General features: G+C 38.8%; 1 protein-coding gene across 1 annotated transcript in view; it reads right to left on the reverse strand.

Moving 5' to 3' along the window:
* The window catches only part of LOC126297471 (formin-binding protein 4-like), a 200,717-nt gene that overhangs the window by 15,999 nt on the left and 160,623 nt on the right, over positions 1–24,095 (reverse strand). The window lies entirely within an intron of this gene.

Below are 24,095 nucleotides of genomic sequence, written 5' to 3' on the forward strand. Positions count from 1 at the left end.
ACACAATGAACAAACAAAATGCTGGCATATTTGTAGAACAGCAGATTTGTGGTGAATGTTAGTTTTGAAAACCTTATTGATAATACTGTTTAATTTATGTATTGCTTCATCCTTATGACTGATAGCTTTTAATTATATATCAGTCTACAGATGTTGGAAGACAATAAATAATCAGCCACAGGAATGAATTTCCAGAATTATTATTACATGATGTTATTTCAGTTATTGTGTGTCAGAATATAGTTTTAAATAAGTTTTCATGTCCACGAAATTATCTCACTAACAACCCAGAATATTTGGCATACCTCTTTGGCAGAGAGTTTTGAAACATATTACTTTCTTCTCGCTATGCATCGTGGGGTGTTCTTCCATATTATTAAAGACTGAGAGTTGTATAATAATAATGATTCAATTGACACTCGATGTACTTAAAAATCATTTAACAAATTTTTCTTTTCCTGCTTCACCCAAAATGTATGATGACCACTGTTACATTTATCTTTTGGCACACGGTTTAAGTTTTTGACTTATTTCCTCTAATGATATATCAAGAGTATCAGCAAAATTGTGGTCCACTGGCAATGGTTATTTGGTTATTAATGTACCACCATTTTCACATTTGCAATAGCTTATCTCATGCTAACCTTTGATCTTGCAATGTTAATTGCTTTACTATGTTACCTAGACAAATGTATTCCCAAAATTTTATTACTCTACATTAACTATTTTTTGGTGTTGCGATTCTTTTCCCATCAGTGTATTACATAAGAAGTCTTCAGGCCACTAACAAATCTATACCTGTATTAAAAGTCTGCAGTGGGGGCAACTAAACAACTGGCTTCTACCTGTTGCCCTTCATCCATTGTTCACAAGGTATCAGGCAGAGAACAGGACAAGCAGAGTTTTGCATGAGTGATGCTTTCTAAATCCATACTGATTTGTGTACAGAAGCTTCTCTACCTCATGAAAATTTATTGTACGTGAACTGAGAACATGTTCAAGAATTCTGTAGCAATCGAATGTTAAGGATATTGATCTGTAATTTTGTTGGTCCGTTCCTCTATCCTTCTTATATACAAGAGTCAATCACATTTTTTCCAGTGCCTTGGTCCTCTGCACTGGGCAAAAGATTTGCAAAAAATGTGAGCTAAGTAAGAGACCAATGTTGTAGAGTACTCTCTACAAAACGAAGTATGTATTCTATCTGGACCTGGTGATTTATTTGTTTTCTACTCTTTCATTTGCTTCTCTATGCCATGTTTTACCATTACTATAACCTTCACATGGGTGTCTGTGTGATGGTGTGTGTATGTATGATCCTCTTGCATGAATAATTTCTTAAATGCAAAATTTAAAACTTCAACATTCCTATTTTCTGTATTCTATTGCTCCAGAAAACTGGTCAACAACTGCTTGGACATAAGCCTTCAACCTGCTAGCAATTTTATAAAAGACTAGAATCTTCTCTGTTTATTGACAAGATCTTTTGCTAAGGTATGGCGGTAGTAGTTGTATGTTTCATACATCAATCTCTTCACAGAAGAGTAAATTTCTGCTAACTTTTCCCTGTCATCATTTGTGTGATCTTTTTCTAACCGAGAATGCAACAGTCTCTTCATCCTCAGCATTTCCTGAATATTGTTAATAAAGCACAGCCATGAATGGCTTAGAACTCCACCCCCCCCCCCTTTTTTTCATTTTTTCCCAAAGTGCCCCTCTTTGTGATATATAACTAACTTCAATATTGTACACTACAATCTGTTGCAGGTGAATTGAATGTCAGTAGTCCATTTTCTTCTCTGCATTCCCAAATGGAAATTAAATACTATTTTTAATCTTTTAATAGGGACACCACTTCATCATTGCCTGGAATGTGTTAAAAAGAATGACAAAAAATCATGTCTATTTTTTTCATAAAAGGATTATCATTACAATTGGCACTGTAATTCTTTTAATGGTGAAACTCTGTATTTATATTCTAGGCAAACTTCTGTAGTCACAGAAAGGTTCAAATGGCTCTAAGCACTATGGGACTTAACATATGAAGTCATCGGTCCTCTAGACTTAGAACTACTTAAACCTAACTAACCTAAGGACATCTCACACATTCAGGCCCGAGGCAGGATTCGAACCTGTGACTGTAGCAGCAGTGCGGTTCCAGACTGAAGCGTCTACAACCGCTCGGCCACAGCGGCCGGCTCACAGAAAGGGCTACAGACAGTTTCAGTAATTTTTCATACATCATTTTCATCGCCGTTAACATAATTGTGACCTTCAAGATAGTTGTCATTTCTTAGGTTCAACTTCAATATCTTTGATGGAGTAATAAAGCAAATCCTAGTTTTCCACATCAAGTTACTAAGTGGATAAAAAAACATGACATATCACATTTCAATCACAAATGAAATAATAAGTGATAAGCACACAGGAACTTATTTAAGACCATCTGTAAAAGACTACATGTTTGATAATTAAATTGCATTCAGAGGTACATGCTGGGCAACACAAAACTGCTCCAGAAAATATTTATAAGACTGATGCAGAACTGACCCTCCTAATGAACAGAGAAAATGCTGAAAACCATAATTTTGTAGCACCAATTTTCTGCTGTTACACCTGCACATGTTCACCTCCTGCATGCTCTGTCCCTAGTAATTTGCAGTGTCATTATATTCGAGTGAGAGAGGGATGCAGATGTGTTTTGTAAACAGCTGAATGCAACACAAAATAGTGTTCACTATAAAACAGTGCACATTCCTTGTCAAGTGATATGTGAAGTACAATTTGTGGAAAACGTATGTGGAACTATTTGAATCAACCTTGAACTGGAAGTATTCAGGCAAAACCTCCAGCAAAGTCAACAATGCAAAACTTAATGGTAAAATATTGCAAAACAGGCTCTGTGGCAAATAAAATGTGTAAATATCTGAAAAGAGTATCAATAGCAGAAAAAATTGTTCAAGCAGTTTTGTTTTGCCCATCATGTATATAAATTACCATATAATTGAATTTTGGTGCAGTTTTCTCTCTACCAACATAATATATTTCCTCAGACTATAGCTGGAACATATAAAAAGGCAAAAACAGTTTTCTGCAGAGGAAATAAAAATTTTCATATGAAAAGCTACTGACAAAAATCAGAACCAAGGTTATGCAGTATCATGGCAAGATGTCTTATGAAAGAGAAAATCCTTATTAAGCCTTGTGAATGTCACTGACTTTGTCGCACCTTCCTCTACAGAACTAAAACATGAAATTTTTGTTCTACATACTGTAAATGTAATGTTTATATAGTAGGTTGTACCTGGCCTACTTGTGATTTCCACTGTCAATGACAATTGAATTCAATCTTTAGAATTTATATGTATTCCCACTGAAATTCTGAAATAGAAACCTAAATTTTCTACTTCATTTATTTTTTTAGTAAGAAAATTCAAAATTATCCCATTTCCATAACTAAGAATGAGACTTAAGCTACCTTAAATAACTCTCACATTATCTATTCTATAAATAAATGTCAATAACTGTATTCCAACCATGATCTCAATTACATTTACACAATTCTTTCAAATATCATTTACAGTAAAAACACGCATAGGATGAGGAAACAGGCTACTAGAAGTGAGGAGGAGCAGGAGAAGGAAGGCAGAGGAGATAGTGGTTGTGGTTGTTACACTTCTCTGAACAATTCACTGCAGTGTGACTTTTATATTTAATAAAAAAAACTGAAAACACTGAAAAATAAATAAAGCCCAGCTTTCACATCAGTAGTGTGTACTGATGCAATTGAAACTCTCAAAGCCACTTTTTTTTATAAGAGCATTGCTCCATCCCTTCAGTCTGAAACACAAATATCTGTCATTGTTCAGCAAACAATATGTTGATACATGTACACAGTAGGAACTTCTAATAACTTACCACAAGCAGTTGTACATACTTTATCCAAAATTTGTAAAATAGTTCTGGAAATAACAATATAATAATGACAAGCACAAACAAAGAAGGAGTGGATTGAATTGGTAGAATATATATTTAAAACTGTATTCAATGCAGGTGGACAGGGGAGGCTCATCAGTGGTATGGTGTTCAAAACTGTTGAACACATTCAAGAGAAGAAGAGTGAGTACTGTAATCAGAATCTAGGGTCCAGATGGACACAAAATGTTCAACGTGTAGAGAGAGAGAGAGAGAGAGAGAGAGAGAGAAACCACATGTTTATGTTTGTTGCAGTTTTTCTAACACTAACCGGAGAACACGGTAGCAATATCAAATAATTATAGACAATGAGTTCTTGAATGTGCACTAAAAGACATGAATGTTTGGGTTTAGAAGACATTTGGACTGCAATCTGAACACTGCATTCACCCTGCAGTAACAATGTGAAGTTGGTATGAACAATTTTATAACAGAGACTACATCAGTCATCTAGGTGGAGGCCAAATGAAAGTGAATATACTGTTGACAAATGTGTTGAAATTTCTTACGAGACCTGAATAAATTAGTGTGAGGAACCAGCCAATAGTTGCAGTTACCACTATAAACAACGATGAGTATTTCTTAGAAGTGACTGCAGTGGACCCCACTGTGCAAACTGCAGTGTAATGATCTCAATAAGAAGCAGACACTTAGAAAGTTATGGCCTTTAATGATCAGGATAAGCCTTTGCTAAAACAAATGATTATGAACAATGAAGCTATAAATATTTGCCAAAACTAATCTTTTTACATATCTGTTTTTATATCAAACGACTCCCATAAAGCATGTAATGTTGTCTGCATTGATACAAAATGCTGTCGAGGTCCAAAATTAATATAAATGTAAAGGCACCGTAGGTGGTGTTAATGGATCAGGGATTAAAAATGGCAACTTTCGTGAAAATTGTGAACATTGTGTGTATCAAGTGTTGCTAGTTTTCTATGATGAAGTCTAAAGAATGCAGTCTGCCATAACTGACTGCTTGGGAGAATATTTATACTTGAACGTTTTACTTATACGTGAGAATTTAGTTAATATAAGAATATAATGGAAGTGAACTTTAGTATCTGTCTGTAGACAAATTGACAGGCATTCAATTGAGGAATATGAAGTCATGGGAAAGCAGATGACTAAAGGAATATAAGTGATCATGAAATTTCTCCAGAAAGATTATAGTTTATCACCACATCAACACTCAAACTGAACAGTGGTCAGGCAGAATATCTGCCATGGCATTTTTCAATTGAGCTCATGTCATATGGATTATGTCATGAAGGGAAACCAATGAAGACCTAAATGTGGATGGCCTGCTGGAGTTTTGAATACTATTCTTTCCAAGCGCACCAGAGAATCCTTATCAGTAAGTTGAAACAATAATGCATTTGATTTTTGATTCACAATGTCTAGTTTACAAACTGAATGGTTGTTTCATCAAACTGTTAATGCTGGGAGGTATGTTTAGAAACTTTTTAATCCATCTGTGGGTGAAATGATGAAGGTTGAATAATTGTACAGTCAGTTTCAGGAAAATGGAGCAAAAACAAAGAGCTCGCATCCAACCTTGGCACACGTTTGTTGGGTATTTGATGATGAGAGTAAAGTCGTCAATTGCACTAAAATTTTTAGGATACCACTTGTGATTATTTTCACCATCTTCTGTAAAGATAAATTTTCCTGATCGTTACCTATAGTCTGCTAAAAATAAAATAACTAGTTAGTTGAAAGTTCACATTTTGGAACTTAGTTCCTCTTGCCACAGCTCTCAGTATCACATGTGAATTGTTGTCAACATGTCATATGTGGGGCCTGGAGCGAAGTTGACATTCTAACTCATCCCAAAGGTGTTCCATTGCAGTCACGTCAGGACTCTGGGTGAGTCAGCCCATTTCAGGAATGTTATTGTCCACAAACCTTTGCCTCAGAGATGTTGCTTTAAGAGAAGGTGTGCTGTCATGCTGATACAAACAATCATCCTCTCTAAACTGTTCCTCTACTATATGCAATATACAATGCTGTAAAATGTGTTCACATCCTTCCACATTTAGCATTTTCTTACATGCAATAAGGGGTCCACCCCCATACACTAATACCACCTCATCTGTACTTTAATGTAGGTACTACACATGATGGCAGGCTAACTTTCCCCATGCATTCACCAAACCCAAACCCTGTCACTGAATTGCCACAGGGTATAACACAATCTGTCACTCTAAATCACTCATTCCCAGTCATCCACTGTCCAGTGGTGTTACTTTTTACATCAAATCAAGCATCACTTAGAGCTGACAACAGAAATGTGTAGTTTATGAGGAGCTGCTCAATGATTGTACCCCACTCTTTTTAACTTCCTAAGCTATTTGGACTGTTGGTAGCACATTTGGGACTCACGTGTCATTCCTTCTGTTGATTTCATGCAATTTTTTACGACCACTCTCTGTAATGCTTGACAGTCCCTGACTGTCAGTATGTGGGGTCTGTCTGGATTTGGTTTAGCTTTGGTGGTTCTCTCACATTTCCACTTCACATTCACCAACAGCTGATGTGCGCAGCTGTAGAAGGGTTGAAATGTTCCTGAAGGATTTTTTACTTGGGTGATATCCAATGACTGGCCCACACCCAAAGTCACTGAGCGTTCCTGACCAACCCATTCTGCTGTTACTGTTTCTCTACTGATAACACAATATTCCCCACTGTGGTATCCGCCACCACTCAGCCATGCAGACATCAACATGTGCAAAGTGCAGCCCGCCGTGCAGCTGCAAAGATATCACACGTGGACCAGGCACATAGATTCACCGAGTGCCCACATAGTTCATTTGAAGATTACCACTAGAAGGCTGGTGTCGTGAGATGGAAACAAGTCTCCACTCGGCCCCTGATACCACCACACACTGAATTCCCGGGCTACCAGAACGGTATATAGGCCTCTGCAACAGCTTTGTACAGCCAGTCCTATGCCTGCCTTCGCTTGTACTTGTGACTAGTGACTGCACATACTAGGTGCCCTGTGAAACTTAGGATACTGTTACAACTATCTCGGATGTGAACTGGAGTGCTCTGAACTTGTGTAATTGCTATGGATTATGATGTGCTATTGTGAACCGGTATCACTATGAATAAATCTTTTATGTATTTTGGATGTTATTGTGTTATTCTGATATAACACCCACCTTCTTTCATACTAGTGAGTCCGACACTTGTGACATATAGTGGTCAGTACCACATTACATCAGGATACTTTTGATCGAATAGTGTACTGTGGGGTACAAGAGACACTGCAGCCGATTTAACTGTCACAAGCGCCCCCCCCCCCCTCCCCCCAATACTCGTGTGGAGGGGGTATCGACTGATAGTGGTGTACATGTCATTATCAGTGGGCACTGTTGCTTGGCTAAGTGAGCATCATGTATTCATTATGGAGGAGTATATTCATAATGGTGGTTCTTTAACTGTTACTCAGTGTGCATTTCACATTCAGTTTGAACTTGGCAGGCATGATTATGTTCCTGACTGAAAAACTATTCAAGCTTGGCTATCCAACTGCAGTGCATCATGTTCTGCACTGGGGGGGAAAAAAAAAAAAAAAAAAAAAAAAAAAAAAAAAAAAAAAAAAAAAAACACCTTACTGACTGATCTCAGACTGTAACAACACCGGAAAGTGTGGCCCATGTATGAGGGCCTGTCCACCAATCTCCAAAGTGTGCAGCACTTAAACATGCAGCAGCCCTGGGATTGTCTGATAGGTGTGTAATTTTGAAAGTCACAGAGCTGTGTGTGAGGAAATTCTTCAGAACATTCCCCTAGCATTGTTTTGATTTCTTCTGATAAGGGCCACTTCCACTTGTCAAGTAGAGTAAATAAACAAAAACTTTTGCTACTACACAGTGTAAACATTCAGCAACTTCATCAACGACCATGTTATAGGCATCGTGTGAAAGTTTTTTGCATCACTGCTGAATTTGCTGTGCTAGGTCTGTATTGGTTTAATGATGGTTAAGGGGAAATTCAAATCACTACTGTCACGTGATAGAGAGCTTCCTGCAACCTAAGTTAAACCAGTTTGTTGGGAGGCACAAAGCAGGAGAAGTCTGGTTCCAACAAGACAGAGCCACAACTCACACTTCTCAGTATTCTGATAAGTTTTGAGAGAGTTGTTTCCTGGATGAGTTCTCTCTCCATGAACAGATAGTGTCCGGCCACAAAGGTCACACGATTTTTCATCTAGTGATTTTTTTCTTTACGAATATTTGCAGACTGAAGTGAAGAAATATTACCCCACAACCCTGCAAGCACCTAAGAAGGCAATCATCCAGAAATTAAATGAAATAATTTAACTGGATAGATAAAAAATCTACTCACCAAGCAGTGGCAGACCACACACATAAAAGACGGTTGTAATTGGCAAGCTTTCGGTGCCAGTGGCTTCTTCTTCAGGCAGAAGGGTTGAAGGGAAAGGAAGAGGAGTGAAGGAAAAGGACTGGAGAGATCTAGGAAAAGGGGTAGATTTTAGGAAGATCAGGAAGTTCACCCAGAACCGCGAGTCAGGAGAGACTTACCACACGAGGTGAGAAGAAAAGACTAATTGTTGAAAATCTGAGAGCCTAAAGGCGGAAAACAGGGTAATATGCAGACAGAGATTACTGCTTAAACATGAAGCATGTGTTAATAAAAGTGAAAAGCTAAGTGCATTGTATGTAACAAAGGTAGGAGTGGGACAGTGAAAAATAGATGGGTAAGACAATGAACTAAAACGGAGTGAAGCAAAGAGTAGTAACTGTGAAGAAATGCTAAGGTGGAAGAAATTAATGTAAATGATGGCCAGTTGGGTGGCAAGAACCAAGGATATGTTGTAGTGCTAGTTCCCACCTGTGGAATTCTGAGAAACTGGTATCTGAGGGAAGAATCGAGATGACACAGGTGATGAAACAGGTGCAGAGGTCACAATTGTCATGTTGTAGAGAATGCCCTGCAACAGGATATTGCAAGTTGCCAGTATACACCCTCTGCCTATGCCCATTCATCCTAATTGATAATTTGGTGGCAGTCATGCCGTTGTATATGGCTGAACAGTGTTTACATAACAACTGGAATATGATTTGTGTCATTTCACAGGTGGCTCTTCCTTTGATAGTATATGTTTTGCCAGTTACAGGGCTGCTATGGATGGTGGCAGGAGGGTGCGTAGAGCAATTTTGCAGTGGGGATGGTCACAGGGGTAGGAGCCATAGGGTAGGGAGGTGGATGCAGAAGGAACATAGGGTCTGACAAGAATATTGTGGAGATTGGGAGGGCAATGGATAATTATTCTTGGTGTGGTGGGCAAAATTTCACACTGAATGGATCTCATTTCAGGACATGATTTTAGCAAGTCATGGCCCTGTTGAAGTAGCTGATTCACACATTCCAGACCAGGATAATACTGACTCACCAGTGGTGGGCTCCGAAGTTGTTTTTTGGAGGATCAGCGGTACCAGGATTGGATGTGATGGCCTGGAAAATCTGCTTTTTAACTAGGCTGGTGGGGTAATTACGTGCAGTGAAGACTGAGGTGTGAATGGTTGTGTATTGCTGTAAAGAGTCTGCATCCAAACAAATATGTTTGCCTCAGATGCCAAGGCTGTATGGGAGAAAACGTTTGACACGGAAAGGATGGCAACTGTCAAAATGTAAGTACTGTTATTTGTTCGTAGGTTTAAAGTGGAAGGAAGTGTGTAGCTGGCCTTCGGTGAGGATGAGATCAACATCAAGGAAAGTAGCATGGGATTTGGGTAGGACTGAGAGAAGGTATTCAGAGATCCCAGGAATTTTAGCAGGTCAGCCTCACCATGAGTCTATATGGTAAAGATGTCATCAATGTATCTAAACCAAACCAGGGGCTGAAGACTTACGGATCCCAGGAAAGCACCTTCCCAGTGACCCATGCACACGTCGGCACAGGAAGAAGCCATCCTGGTTCCCCTGTCTGTTTGTATGTCTGCACCTCAAAGGAGAAGTAGGTGTTGGTAAGTATAAAGTTGATTAAGGTGAGTAGGAAGGATGTCATAGGTTTGGAATCAGGTGGGTGCAGATTTCAGACAATCAACAAAATGGTTGAAATCTTTGATGTAGAAGGGGAGTCTTTGTACTACGGGTTGCAGGTGTTGATGACCTAAGGCAGATATACGTTCGGTGGATGCTTTGAAACCAGCAACTATAGGACAGCCAGGATGACTGCATTTGTGGATCTTAGGAAGAAGGTAAAAGGTGAGAGTGTATGATTTGGGTGGGGTGAGAAATTTTATGGATTGACTCAGTATTATCCTGATCTGGAATGTATTAATCAGCTACTTCGACAGGGCCAAGACTTCCTAAAATCATACCCTGAAATTAGATCCCCTCTGTCTGAAATAAGAATAATTTTCCATCGTCCTTCCAATCTCCACAATATTCTTGTCAGACCCTATGCTCCTTCTACACCCATCTCCCTACCCAACAGCTGTTATCGCTGTGACCATCCTCACTGCAAGACTTGCCCTTTGCACCCTCCTACCACCACCTATAGCAGCCCTGTAACTGGCAAAACATATATCAAATGGAGAGCCACCTGTGAAATGACACGTCATATACCAGCTGTTATGTAAACACTGTTCAGCCTTTTACATCAGCACGGCTACCATCAAATTACCAATTAGGATGAATGGGCATGGGCAGAGGGTGTATACTGGCAACTTGCAATATCCTGTTGCAGGGCATTCTCTACAACATGAAAATTGTGACCTCGGCACCTGTTTCACCACGCGTGTCACCTCGATTCTTCCCCCAGACACCAGTTTCTCAGAATTCCACAGGTGGGAACCAGCACTACAACATATCCTTGGTTCTTGCCACCCAACTGGCCTTAATTTACATTAATTTCTTCCACCTCAGCATTTCTTCACAGTTACTACTCTTTGCTTCACTCCATTTTAGTTCATTGTCTTACCAATCGATTTTTCACTGTCCCCCTCCCACCTCTGTTACGTACAATGCACTTAGCTTTTCACTTTTATTAACACATGCATGATGTGTAAGCAGAAATGTCTGTCTGCATATTACCCTGTTTTCCACCTTTAGGCTCTCAGGTTTTCACATCTCATCTGATGCAGTCCCCAACAATCAGTCTTTTCTTCTCATCCTGTGTGATAAGTCTCTCCTGACCCGCAGTTCAGGGTGACTTTCCCAAAATCTACCCCTTTTCCTAGACCTCTCCAGTCCTTTTCCTTCACCCCTCTTCTTTTCCCTTCAATCCTTCTGCCTGAAGCAGGAGCCACTGGCTCCAAAACCTTGCCAATTACAACTGCCTTTTACAGGGTGTTTCAAAAATGACCGGTATATTTGAAACCGCAATAAAAACTAAACGAGCAGCGATAGAAATACACTGTTTGTTGCAATACGCATGGGACAACAGTACATTTTCAGGCGGACAAACTTTCGAAATTACAGTTACAATTTTCAACAACAGATGGCGCTGCAAGTGATGTGAAAGATATAGAAGACAACGCAGTCTGTGGGTGCGCCATTCTGTACGTCGTCTTTCTGCTGTAAGCGTGTGCTGTTCACAACGTGCAAGTGTGCTGTGGACAACATGGTTTATTCCTTAGAACAGAGGATTTTTCTGGTGTTGGAATTCCACCGCCTAGGACACAGTGTTGTCGCAACAAGACGAAGTTTTCAACGGAGGTTTAATGTAACCAAAGGACCGAAAAGCGATACAATAAAGGATCTGTTTGAAAAATTTCAACGGACTGGGAACGTGACGGATGAACGTGCTGGAAAGGTAGGGCGACCGCGTACGGCAACCACAGAGGGCAACGCGCAGCTAGTGCAGCAGGTGATCCAACAGCGGCCTCGGGTTTCAGTTTGCCGTGTTGCAGCTGCGGTCCAAATGACGCCAACGCCCACGTATTGTCTCATGCGCCAGAGTTTACACCTCTATCCATACAAAATTCAAATGCGGCAAACCCTCAACTCCGCTACCATTGCTGCACGAGAGACATTCGCTAACGATATAGTGCACAGGATTGATGACGACGATATGCATGTGGGCAGCATTTGGTTTACTGACGAAGCTTATTTTTACCTGGACGGCTTCGTCAATAAACTGAACTGGCGCATACGGGGAACCGAAAAGCCCCATGTTGCAGTCCCATCTTCCCTGCATCCTCAAAAAGTACTGGTCTGGGCTGCCATTTCTTCCAAAGGAATCATTGGCCCATTTTTCAGATCTGAAACGATTACTGCATCACGCTATCTGGACATTCTTTGTGAATTTGTGGCGGTACAAGCTGCCTTAGACGACACTGCGAACACCTCGTGGTTTATGCAAGATGGTGCCCGGCCACATCGCACGGCCGACGTCTTTAATTTCCTGAATGAATATTTCGATGATCGTGTGATTGCTTTGGGCTATCCGAAACATACAGGAGGTGGCGTGGATTGGCCTCCCTATTCGCCAGACATGAACCCCTGTGACTTCTTTCTGTGGGGACACTTGAAAGACCAGGTGTACCGCCAGAATCCAGAAACAATTGAACAGCTGAAGCAGTACATCTCATCTGCAAGTGAAGCCATTCCGCCAGACACGTTGTCAAAGGTTTCGGGTAATTTCATTCAGAGACTACGCCATATTATTGCTACACATGGTGGATATGTGGAAAATATCGTACTATAGAGTTTCCCAGACCGCAGCGCCATCTGTTGTTGAGAATTGTAACTTTATATATATATCTTTTGCAATCTACTTTTTTAATTATTCTTATGCAGTCTTGTAAAAGCAGCATTTCCAACTGTTGGCTACAAGAGTGGAAATCTTTTTGCAATGCCCTGCAAAAAACTTGTTTTCTGAAATTTGGTGCAAATCCCATTTGTTTTTATTCTATACCCCCATAAACCATCAACCTTGAAGTCCTGTGGTGATTTTTGTGCCTCAATAAGATAGAATCTGCCTTGTAAGTGCAAAGTTAGATGTGAAAAGGTCAGACTAACATACAATTCCAGGAGTGTGGCTGTACTGGGGAATATAATCTGGGCATAAAATAGTCACCCATTCAGATTTCTGAATGTGAACTGTTTAGAAGGATGTTGTAATTAGGAAAAAAAAAAATAGATCTTGGCCCATGTTTCAGAGTGTAGAATGTTAGATACTTTAATTGTGAAGGTAGATAATAAAAACTGAAAAGATAAGTGTATAGGTTGAAGACAAATATAATGTCATGAACTGTTATTGGATAGCTCAGAGGGCAAGAGGCAAGATTTCGGGTTCAAATCCTGGTCCAAAATACAGACAAAGTTTCAAAACAGTGCACACACCCTTGCAAAATGAGAGATGCATTCTAGATTGACACAGTACTTTGAGAAATTACTGAAGCTGAGAAACTGATGATTGCCAGGTCAATGACCTACAATTTATATGAAATAACACCTTAAGTTATGTGATACGGCTACAAAAATCAATAACCTGAAAAGTAATGTCATTTGGACTTGATGAATTCAATGAACATGATTTAAGCATTTATCAGACCTGGAATACAAGTTCATTTCAAAGAACAGTTTGGTTGTTTCAACTGTTGGAATAGCAGCACAAATTTTAGATCAAATAGAAAATCATGTAATTTATTTACACTATGAGAAAGCTCTCTGAAATTTTTCTTGAATAATGAATCTGACCACAGCATTAAGGATGATGATATTTCAGATGCAGTATGTAAGTAATGTATAGTGTGCACCTGCCTGGAATCTCGGAGGCCATTATCATTAACCTTTAAACGAGTTTGTGTCGAGTTTGTTTTGCACAGATACCAGTGTTTGGGTAAAATAAAAAGGTCTCAAATGATCCAATGGATTAATACATAATAGTCTTGAATTCTTGATTTGCAACTTAATTCAACATCGTCTACTCATGGAGTTCTGTTAAGAATAATTTGGCTGAAAGAAACAAACAATAAATTACGGTGATACGAGTAGCCACTCACCACACAGTGAGAGCACTGATTAGTAGCTATACCGTGCACCTTATGCCACTCAACTGCTCCCCCCACCCCTATTCCTTTTCACCCCAGGGATCTTTTCTACCTAAGACTCAGCACTCTGTTATAGGTCTCACAACAACATTTTGATCACCTTCAGGATGGCATTTTTATATGGATACCTTCAATTTAATGAAATCTGAGCAGTACTGAATCTTCCTGTTTATGAAGTTAGTACCACACATTCATCATCATCATCATCATCATCACATCACTATTAAGAATCGGGAGTCTCTTACATTAATATTTCCAACATTTGCACATGAAGATCCATTCTTCTGGATAAGCTGACAGGGCCAAAATATTTCAATAACTTAGTTTACACATATGCATATTATTAAAAATTAACTTGTCAACATACTTACAACTTCAGTAAAATCACTTTATTGGCTATCAGTTCTCTGCTAAACTGTTGCCATGGTTAAAAAAGTTACCTGTGACTTTCAAACTAAAACACACACACACACACACACACACACACACACACACACACACACACACACACAGAGAGAGAGAGAGAGAGAGAGAGAGAGAGAGAGAGAGAGCGCAAAGAGTGAATGTTTATACGCAACACTGAAAGAACATCAAATTTACATCACCTTGCTCCAAGAAAGCCATGCAGAAGAGAATGTAAAACAATCACCCTAAACAGGGATTAGCAACCTATGTAAGAAACAATAACTATGAAGTCATGCCATCAACTTCAGAACATTTTTAAAGATGTAGTTAAAGTGAGGAACTTGGCGAGAGTCAACCCGTATAAACCACCAAGATGTAATTGGTTTTCTCCACCTCTGTCAACACCACACAACTATCATAGCCAGAGACTTCAACAGCCACCATATAGTCAGAGGATATCAAGAAAGTGATGGAAATGGACAAAAACTTGGCAACTGTATGGAAACAGAAAACCTCAAACTTATATATGGTGCAAGAGACAAGGAAATCTTCTTTCTTGGCCAATGGGAAAAGGGCTACACACCTTACCAATGCTTTATCGTGTAGTCTCTGAATGTGTCCAATGAGGTGCACTGCAGAGTCCTCACCAGATTCCTCCATAGCCAGCCAATATCATCCAATAATTCTCCAGGCACAACTGTTCATACCCACTATCCTCTAGTATCCAAACCAAGGTGGAACTCCACACACACAAAAAAACTGGTCTGACTCAAAAGGTTTCTCAAGGAATTTGAAGAGTGTGATGATCCTGTTACTGCCTCTGATCTCTTACAACTATTAAACAAGAACAGACAAAACAGCCAGGAAGAAACAAGCATGAAGGCCTGGTTCTTAATCAGAAACCTGGATACAGCAAACACCACAGCCACACAAAAATGTAACATAAATTTACAAGATATGGCCGATTTCATGATCTCAAACTCCAACTCAACATGACATACAAACTAAAAGAGAAGTTAGATATGTCTTAAAGTAATGAAACACCAGATTCCACAAAAATCTGTTTTCCACTCAATTTCATTGGAAAGGGACAATAACACCTATTAAGAAAACTAAATCGAGAAAAGCAGTTTCATGGGTTGTACTGTGGTCCTGTGAGTGTCAAACGGTTGATCACCTTCTTTTCATACATTTTAGAAACAGGTCATCTGTCACCTTTCCTGGCAAAAATTAAGATCACTAATGCACTACAGTCAATCAAAGATTCCTCAAAAGGTTAAAACTAAAGCCCTACTACTCTCTTTAGGGTCATGTTCAAGCTCCTGGAGAGGATCATTCACAAGAGAATCTGTTCAGCCTACAACAAACATGTTAGATCAGAGAGAGGATGTAAGGAACAAGTACTAACAACAGCAATGAATTGAGAAGCATTAGATAAACATAGGGGTCTTAGACCTGATGACAGCCTATGACACCACCTTTTATGACAGACCCTACTCAATTTCATCAGTGTCATCCTGTGATGAAAATCAATCACTCTATTGGCAATGTGCTGAAAAATACATACTTCCAGCTGCTCTCAGAGAATTCTAAAAGTAGAGTTCATAAAATCAACAATGGTATCCCAAAAGCTTCTGTTTTGCCCCCCTCCTTTCTACTTTGTATACATACAACCTTCCAGAAACAAAGTTCAGGATATTAATTACATGATGATACTGCTCTGATCACTCATAGTTAAAGATTTACAGAACCTGAAGCAACACTAACATCAGACCTGAAGATGTTGGATGATATGTTCTTTGTAATTCTCTCTGACCGAATCCTCAAAGACCACTGTACCAACTTTTAACCAATGGTATAAACAGGCAAATTACAAATCGAAAGTCCCATTTACAGCCTCCCCAACATTGCAACACTCCAAAATACCTAGATGTGACCCTAGACAGGTCACTGGCATACAAAATCCATCTCCAGAATGTGGCAGCTATGATCAAAACATGGCACACCAAACTCCAGAAATTAACAGGAAACACCAGGGCTTCAATTCCAACAATCATCAGCTTTATCTCTTTCATACTCAATCACAGAATACTGCTGTTTCTTCCAGCTAAACAGTGCAAACACCAAAATAATTGATACGCAGCTCAATTAATCAGTGCACCTCACCACAGGATGTATTCGTTCCACAAACACATGCAGGCTACTGGTTCTTTGTAATATTCCAGTACCGCCAATAAAAAGATCACAGTCATTTTTGAGGGTGCATACAAGAATTTAAAAAAACTCAGAAAAATTGCAATTCATTCAAAATCTTCATCACCTGAACCACTTGAGGTCTAACGAACAACCACCACCCCCAGCAATCAATCTGCAGAACAGTCATCTGAACATGCAAAATTCCTGGAGCAATCAATGGCAAAAGCAAACATCTTTGATGCATCACCAATTAATTAAAATTCCCTGTGAACAACCAGCATGATTTCATCTAACCCAACAACAATGATATATAATTAACTGGATCAGAACTGATTATGGCAGATGTGGATCATTGTTGCACCAATGGGATGGATGCCCTCTCCCCACAGTGACTGTGGTGAAGAACAGCAAACTGTACATCATATGGCATTTGACTGTTCACTCAGAGATTCAAAGGGACAATGGAGGACATTTGAAATCTGTGTTCATAAGCTTTTGACTGGATTTCACTTCTTGATTTATGGCTACGAACTTACTATGAACTGGAGATTGTGTGTATCTGTGTAAAAAACATATATATTTGTTGTAAGTAGTTTTCTAGTATTCTCTCCTATCATATGACAAAAGGAAATAACTTTAGATGAGTAAGACCATGGCAAACACCACAGCAATCTGAGAAAAAGCAAACGTTGCCGTATCTTTGGAGTAGACCACAAATTAATGCCGAACCACTTTTTTTTCATTAAACATCTTATCATTACTAAAAATCTGAGTTATTTTTAGAATTATCTTCTCATAAACACACTATTCTCATAGCTAAAGATTGTATGCACTCAAGTGACAGCAAGCAGCAAAGAAATAAAATAAATCTTGTCTTCAATTTTGATGTTTAATAATTGTCACCTTCTTCATTTTTACTGGCAGCTCAACCTGGAACTCCCCCCCCCCCCCTCCTCCCTCCCTCCCCCCCCCCTTCTCTCTCTCTCTCTCTCTCTCTCTCTCTCTCTCTCTCTCTCTCTCTCTCTCTCTCTCTCTCTCTCACACACACACACACACACAACTATCTGCAATTATTATGTCATTTATAACAGCAAATATTGCATACAATATGACAATAACTAAATTTTAGAAAACTTCAAAATTTTACCTTTTTTGGAGACACTTACATAACATACTTGTTTTCATTCCATTAATCAGTGGCACAAACTGCATAATTTACTGCAACTTGAAAAAAAGAAAAAATACATTCCTGCACTCTCGGACAGGTTATCAAGTCCATACATGATCTCCGCATTTATTAAATTTCTAGATGCAGTGTTGCTGTTTTTGTTGGTTAAATGAGGGGAAAGTTCCACGTAATAAATGTAATATCCCAAGATATAATCTTCACTAACAGTTTCAAAGTGATAGCATCCTACTACTTGCACTTTCCCACATATATGTACCCCTACCACATCCCTGAACACTCACCCCAGCCTCCACCCCACCCATGCATAAAATTTGCATTAGACTTCAGCATGTTGCACGCAGTGTTGCTCCCACTACTCTCAGGCCATCCTGCTGCCATACAGAACTGTTATCTTGTCCAGGCCATTTTTTCAAATATTTTTTCTATGTGAAAAATATATATTCACTTAAATAGGGCAGAATGGAAAGTGTAATGCAGATCCAGGTAGCTGATGGGCAGTTACTTCCGACAGCCACCCCAGTGAATATCTGCTGAAAAAGATCAAAGCATAAATCTTGAAGAAAGACATTTCAGAACGTGATAAGAAAAAAGGAAATCACCAGCTGTAAATTACTGAAGCTATTAATGATGTATAGAATGAAATTTTGTAAAAAGAATTAGCACAGGAATATTCACTCTCCTGTTCAAATTCATTATTCATACTTCATTTCCAGATATAGTATTAAGTTTTCAGTGGAAATGTTGTTTGCTAAATCTATTTCCTGAATACACATATAGTATTCAGTTTTCAGTGGAAATGTTGTTTGCTAAATCTATTTCCTGAATACATAATACTAAAATATTTGAAGCAATGTGCAACAAAAATAACAAGTTTACATGTCACACAATCAGAATCACTTTTTTTTCCAAAAAACTCAAAATCAACTAACGAAAACTGATGCATGACAAAAACTACACTATCTTAGATACACAAAGAATAGAGCATACAGTGAAACTCAAATTTTATGTACAAGGACTTTAATAAATCTATATGTCACTTACATACAAACTACTTGTTCCTAATGACACTGATCAATTAACCATACTTTCATCCTCTGCTTGAGCTGTTTGTGGACATCAGAACAGGAGGTGCCAGCAATTAGTAAGTTGCTCTCTTAGCTGTTAAAGTTGAGTTTCAAACATGAAGCCATTACTTCTCTCTGAAATAGATTCTCAACTGTCTTCACAAGGATGAGTGAACCCTGCTCCTTCACTCCCACTAAGAAATGATCTCTGTACTGGAGATTGAAACCAGGCTGCGTGTGTTGCAGGTAAAATTTGCTGACTGCTACACTGTTTGTATGGATTAATACTCTCCATATTAATTAATATTCAATTTGTTCATATTTTGTTCTAACAGCATAAGCCAACAATCTTATCTACAACTAACTTTTCATTTTTTGACTTCAAAGAAAGACATTACGCCCAGGTTGTTTGGTTAAAATAAGTACTTTATTTAGCACTACCTGTCATCTTCAAACTCTAGATAATTTTCAAGTGCAATAATGGGTGTAGACACATCCTCTTACCAAGTATATATCAAAAGTCATAGGCTATGCACATTTACACATGATATGGTCATCAACAGACAGAATCTTACAACTAACAGCCAGAAACCACACACCCACACATTTTTATAGTCCCACAATGTATATAGTCACTAGGAGGATGAGTCTAGATCCATCTGTGTACTTCAAAATGAGCTAGAGCTTCAAACTGACCAGTAAAGCTAAAAAGTCTTTATTTTAGCGAAACAGCCTAGTGGAAATTATGTCTTCCTAAGAATTTATCAAGATTGTAGTGACGACCCAGAGGAAATCAATGAATCTGGTGAGGTTATGTCAGCAATGACAGGACTTTCCCAAACAATTGTGAAAAATCAGTTAGCCCTAAAACTATAACACTACCCAATGTCAAATAAGGCAGGGGCAGGAGTACACGAGATGGGGTCCAAAATGGATTTTTTTGGTGTAATCTGGTGTGCAAAAGGTTCAGGGGATGTGGTGTGCTCAGATAAAACTGTTATCTCATCTAGGGCCTCAGCCCTTTATGTTAGAAATGAATCCTCATTTTAAGGCTGTATGCATGCCTTAACCTCGAGAAAAAATTAAGGTACAGTTTCAACATTAAATATCTAGTTGCTACCCATAGTAGTAAACTGCTGCCTTTGGATGTACAACACTTTTACAACGGAATGGGGAAAATGCCAAATATGGCCACATTTAATAGAGACTTTGGTCGAAGTCATTTCTCTGCATAGGCTGCTTTATTTTGAAATGACCACTTAATTTCTTAATTTAGCAATTAGCTAATTTTATCTCCATGGGAATTATTAAGCTACGTCACAGTAAAAAAAGGAAGGAAGAAAGAAAGAGCATTTCTAATAAAGGTTTTGCGCAACCATACCAACGAAAGCCATATTAGGGACGCCATCACATGTAGATTCCTCCACACAGATATGGGGAATGTATTACGGTATATGCATTAAAACTTTTTTTATGCTGGTTTAGCTTGCCCAAGGAGGCAAAATTAGCTAATCACTACATCATTAAATAAAGTGGTTATTTAAAAATAAAACAGTCTATGCAACAAAATGAGTTCCCTCAAGAAATTCACAGCAACTGTGGACCCATATATGCAAAAGACTATTCATAAAAGCTCGCAATTTTGTGTTATGTCAGTTACACAACTGATTATGAGTAATTTGTCATGTTATTGTTTGTGCACAATTTTTGTGTCCCTACTTACATGCTACAAAATGACATGTACATAAAGTTTTATTACACATTCCCTAAATTTCTTGGCCCATTCCTATAAGCAGTCCATAAAGACTCCTCATCTGCTGACAATATACTGTTTTAATAGAAAGGGAAAACAATATCTGTAGTTGTACATCCTTTAAAATCACAAACACCTGTGATCATTGTCAATAATTAATGTAATTTTCCACCTTGATTCCTTTTTTTTTAAATTAAACACAATACTGCATTTCATCTTGAGCTATCATTAATTCAGGTTTTTCAACATTTCCCAAGAATCGAACAAAATCTGTGACCATTTGTGCTACCCTTCTTCGTGTATGTTCAGTATTTTCTGTTAGTTCTATATGGTATGGGACCCAGAAACTTGAGAAATATTCTAGGATGAGCTGCACGAGTGTATGCAACCTCCTAACAGCTTTTTCCCAGTATCATAACATGAATTAAAATCTGCCACCTGCTTTACCTATGATTGAGCCTCTGTGATCATTCTATTTCATATCCTTACAGGTATTTGAATGAACTGACTGATACTAACTGTGACTCACTGATACTGTATGTACATTGCATATCACCACCACTCCTCAATTACTGAAGCAGTCCCTAAACCACTCTTCATACAGGAAATTGTCCTTAAACATGCAATGCACTGACATGATTATAAACAGTAAGAAATTCTGGGTGTTCACGCACATGGATCAATATAATATGTGACAACAATGCTTTCACAGTGGTAAGTTCCCAAAAACTGACATGTGAAATATCTGCCTTATTTTCTGTGCATTTGACAAAGATAGGCAGAGAAAATACTAAAGAAGATTGTTACAGGATTTAGTGGCATTTAACTTGCAAACAATTATAAAAATATTCCAAATTATCCTTGGAGGTTGGTGGCAAGTTCCAATGGGACCAAACTGCTGAGGTCATTGGTCCCTAATTATCCTTAGAAAAACTGTCTGTGGCAATACCTGCATCTACATCACTACTGAGCAATTCACACTTGTGTTTAACAGAATGTTCATAGAACTGCTTTCACATTATTTCTGTACTGTTTCACTGTTGAATAGAATGTGGGAAAAATTAACACATTAATCATTCCATGCAAGCTCTGATTTATCTTATCTCGTCACGTTCGTCATTTTTCCACATGAACATGAAAGTGACAAAAATGTTTTGGCAGTTGGAGAAAGTTAAAGTTGGTGATTGTAGTTTTGTGAAAAAATCTTGCTCCACTGACAGTTAATGCCTTTTTTTTATATGATTGCCACCTCAACTCACTTATCATTATCTGTTAAACTCTTTCCCCAATTTCCTAATAATACAAAACAAACTGCCCTTCTTTGTACTTTTTTGAAGTTCTCCATCAATCCTGTCTGGTAAGGATCCCATCCTGGGCAGCAGTAATCCAGAAGAGGGCAGATATGCATAGTGTAGACAGTCTCTTTAGGAGATTTTTTACATCTTCTATGTGTTCTGCCAATAAAATATAGACTTTTGTTCACCTCCTCACCATATTTTCTACGGGATATTTCCAATTCATGTTGTTCATAATTGTAATTTCTAAATATTTTGTTGAAATGACAACCTTTATGTTTGTGTGTTTTACTGTGTAACCTAAATTTAATGAAATGCTTTTAGTGCTCACAGAACACACATATACTGATGTAACAGCATGTAGAGGGCATCATACTTTTTATTGTTCCAAGTCAATTGCCACTTTTCAGATCATGCACATATCTTGTCTAAATTATTTTGTAATTAGTTTTGATCTTCTGATGACTTTACTAGATGGTAAATGACAGCATCATTGGCAAACAACCTGAAAGGACTGCTTAGATTGTCTCTTAAGTTGTCTATATAGCTTAAAAGTACCAGAGCACCTATAAAACTTCCTTTGAGAACCCCAGCTACCACTTCAGTTTCACTAGATGACTTCCCATCAAACTACCACCTTCCTGACAAGAAATCACAAATCCATTTGGATAGCCAAGATGATACTTCACAGGCATGGAATTTGATTTGAAAAAGTTTGTTAGGAACAGTGTAAAAAGCCTTGGAAAAACTTAGAAAAATGGAATCAACTTGAGATTGTCTGTCAATATCACTCGTTACTTCATGCGAATAAAGAGCCAGTTTTGTTTCACAAGAATGATATTTTCTGAATCCATGCTGGTTACGTGTAAACAAATCATTTTCTTCCAGGTGTTTCATAATTTTGGAATGCAGTATATGTTATAAAATACGAGGTCTGTTAGAAAAGTATCCGACATCTGGCTGGAAAAAAACTGACTTACCTGGGGCATTGGGCACCTAATCGCCCTCAAAGATCCTTTGAGACTTGACACACTTCTCCTAGTAGTGCTGATGTAGTTGGAAGCATGCCAAAAAAGTCACTTTTGGAATGAAGTTTAGCTTGGCTCTCTTGTCTACAATTGCGTTCCTTTCAACGTCCTCTTGAGTTTAGGGAAGAGCCAGAAGTTTCAGGGGGGCATATCAGAAGAGAAAGTAGCCTGTTGAAGCACAGGAATCTGGTTTTCAGCCAAAAAAGTCTGAATCAAATGCAAAGAATGTGCTGGAGAACTGTCGTAGTGGAGACACCTATTTCCTGTTGACAGCAAGTCAGGTCTCTTGTGCCACACAGCATCATGTCAGCGATGGAGAACACCCATGTAATATTCTTTGGTGATTGATTGACCCTGTGATGCATACTCATGATGTACAACACCACAGGAGTCAAAAAAAGCAGTCAGTGTCACTTTGACATTGATGCACACTTGGCAGGCCTTTTTGGTCTTCGTGATGAGGGATGCTTCTACTGTGACAACCAGGATTTGGTTTCTGGGTTGTACCCGTACACCGAGGACTTGCCACCAGTGATTATGGTGTCCACGACATGGGTGTAGAGTCCAGCATGTCCTGTGACACTTCAACATGAAGTTGCTTTTGCTCTGCCATCAGCAGCTTCGGCACGAATTCCACTGACACTCTCTTCGTGGACAAATTTTCGGTCACAATAGAATGTACTGAAAAAGTGCCAATGCACACCACTTCCGCAATTTCACCGACAGTCACATTACAGTCCAGCATCACCACAGCAATCATGTTGGCAATGACCTGGTGATTTTGGCATGTTGATGGATGACCAGAGAGTGGCTCACTCTCCACCAATGTGCAGCCATTTTTAAACCATTTGTACCACTCCTTAATCTGTGTGACGCCCACAGCATTGTCACCAAAAGCCATCTGAATCTTCCAAATGATCTCCACCTGGCTGTCACCCAGTTTGTGGCAAAATCTGATGCAGTAGAGCTCCTCCAGTCGTTCCATAATTTCCCTTGCAATGAAAAACTGGCATGACACCACACACTACCTCACTCAATTGCTGCTTGCCATTAACAGGTGCTCTCAACAGTTGGGAAAAAAATTCATGCGCATGAACATGAAGGTTCAAGGTTGGCTCATGCAATCACACTAGATTCGAATCCATCATGTGTT

This window comes from Schistocerca gregaria, chromosome X (genome assembly GCF_023897955.1).
Source record: "Schistocerca gregaria isolate iqSchGreg1 chromosome X, iqSchGreg1.2, whole genome shotgun sequence".
In the NCBI taxonomy this organism is placed as follows: Eukaryota; Metazoa; Arthropoda; class Insecta; order Orthoptera; family Acrididae; genus Schistocerca; species Schistocerca gregaria.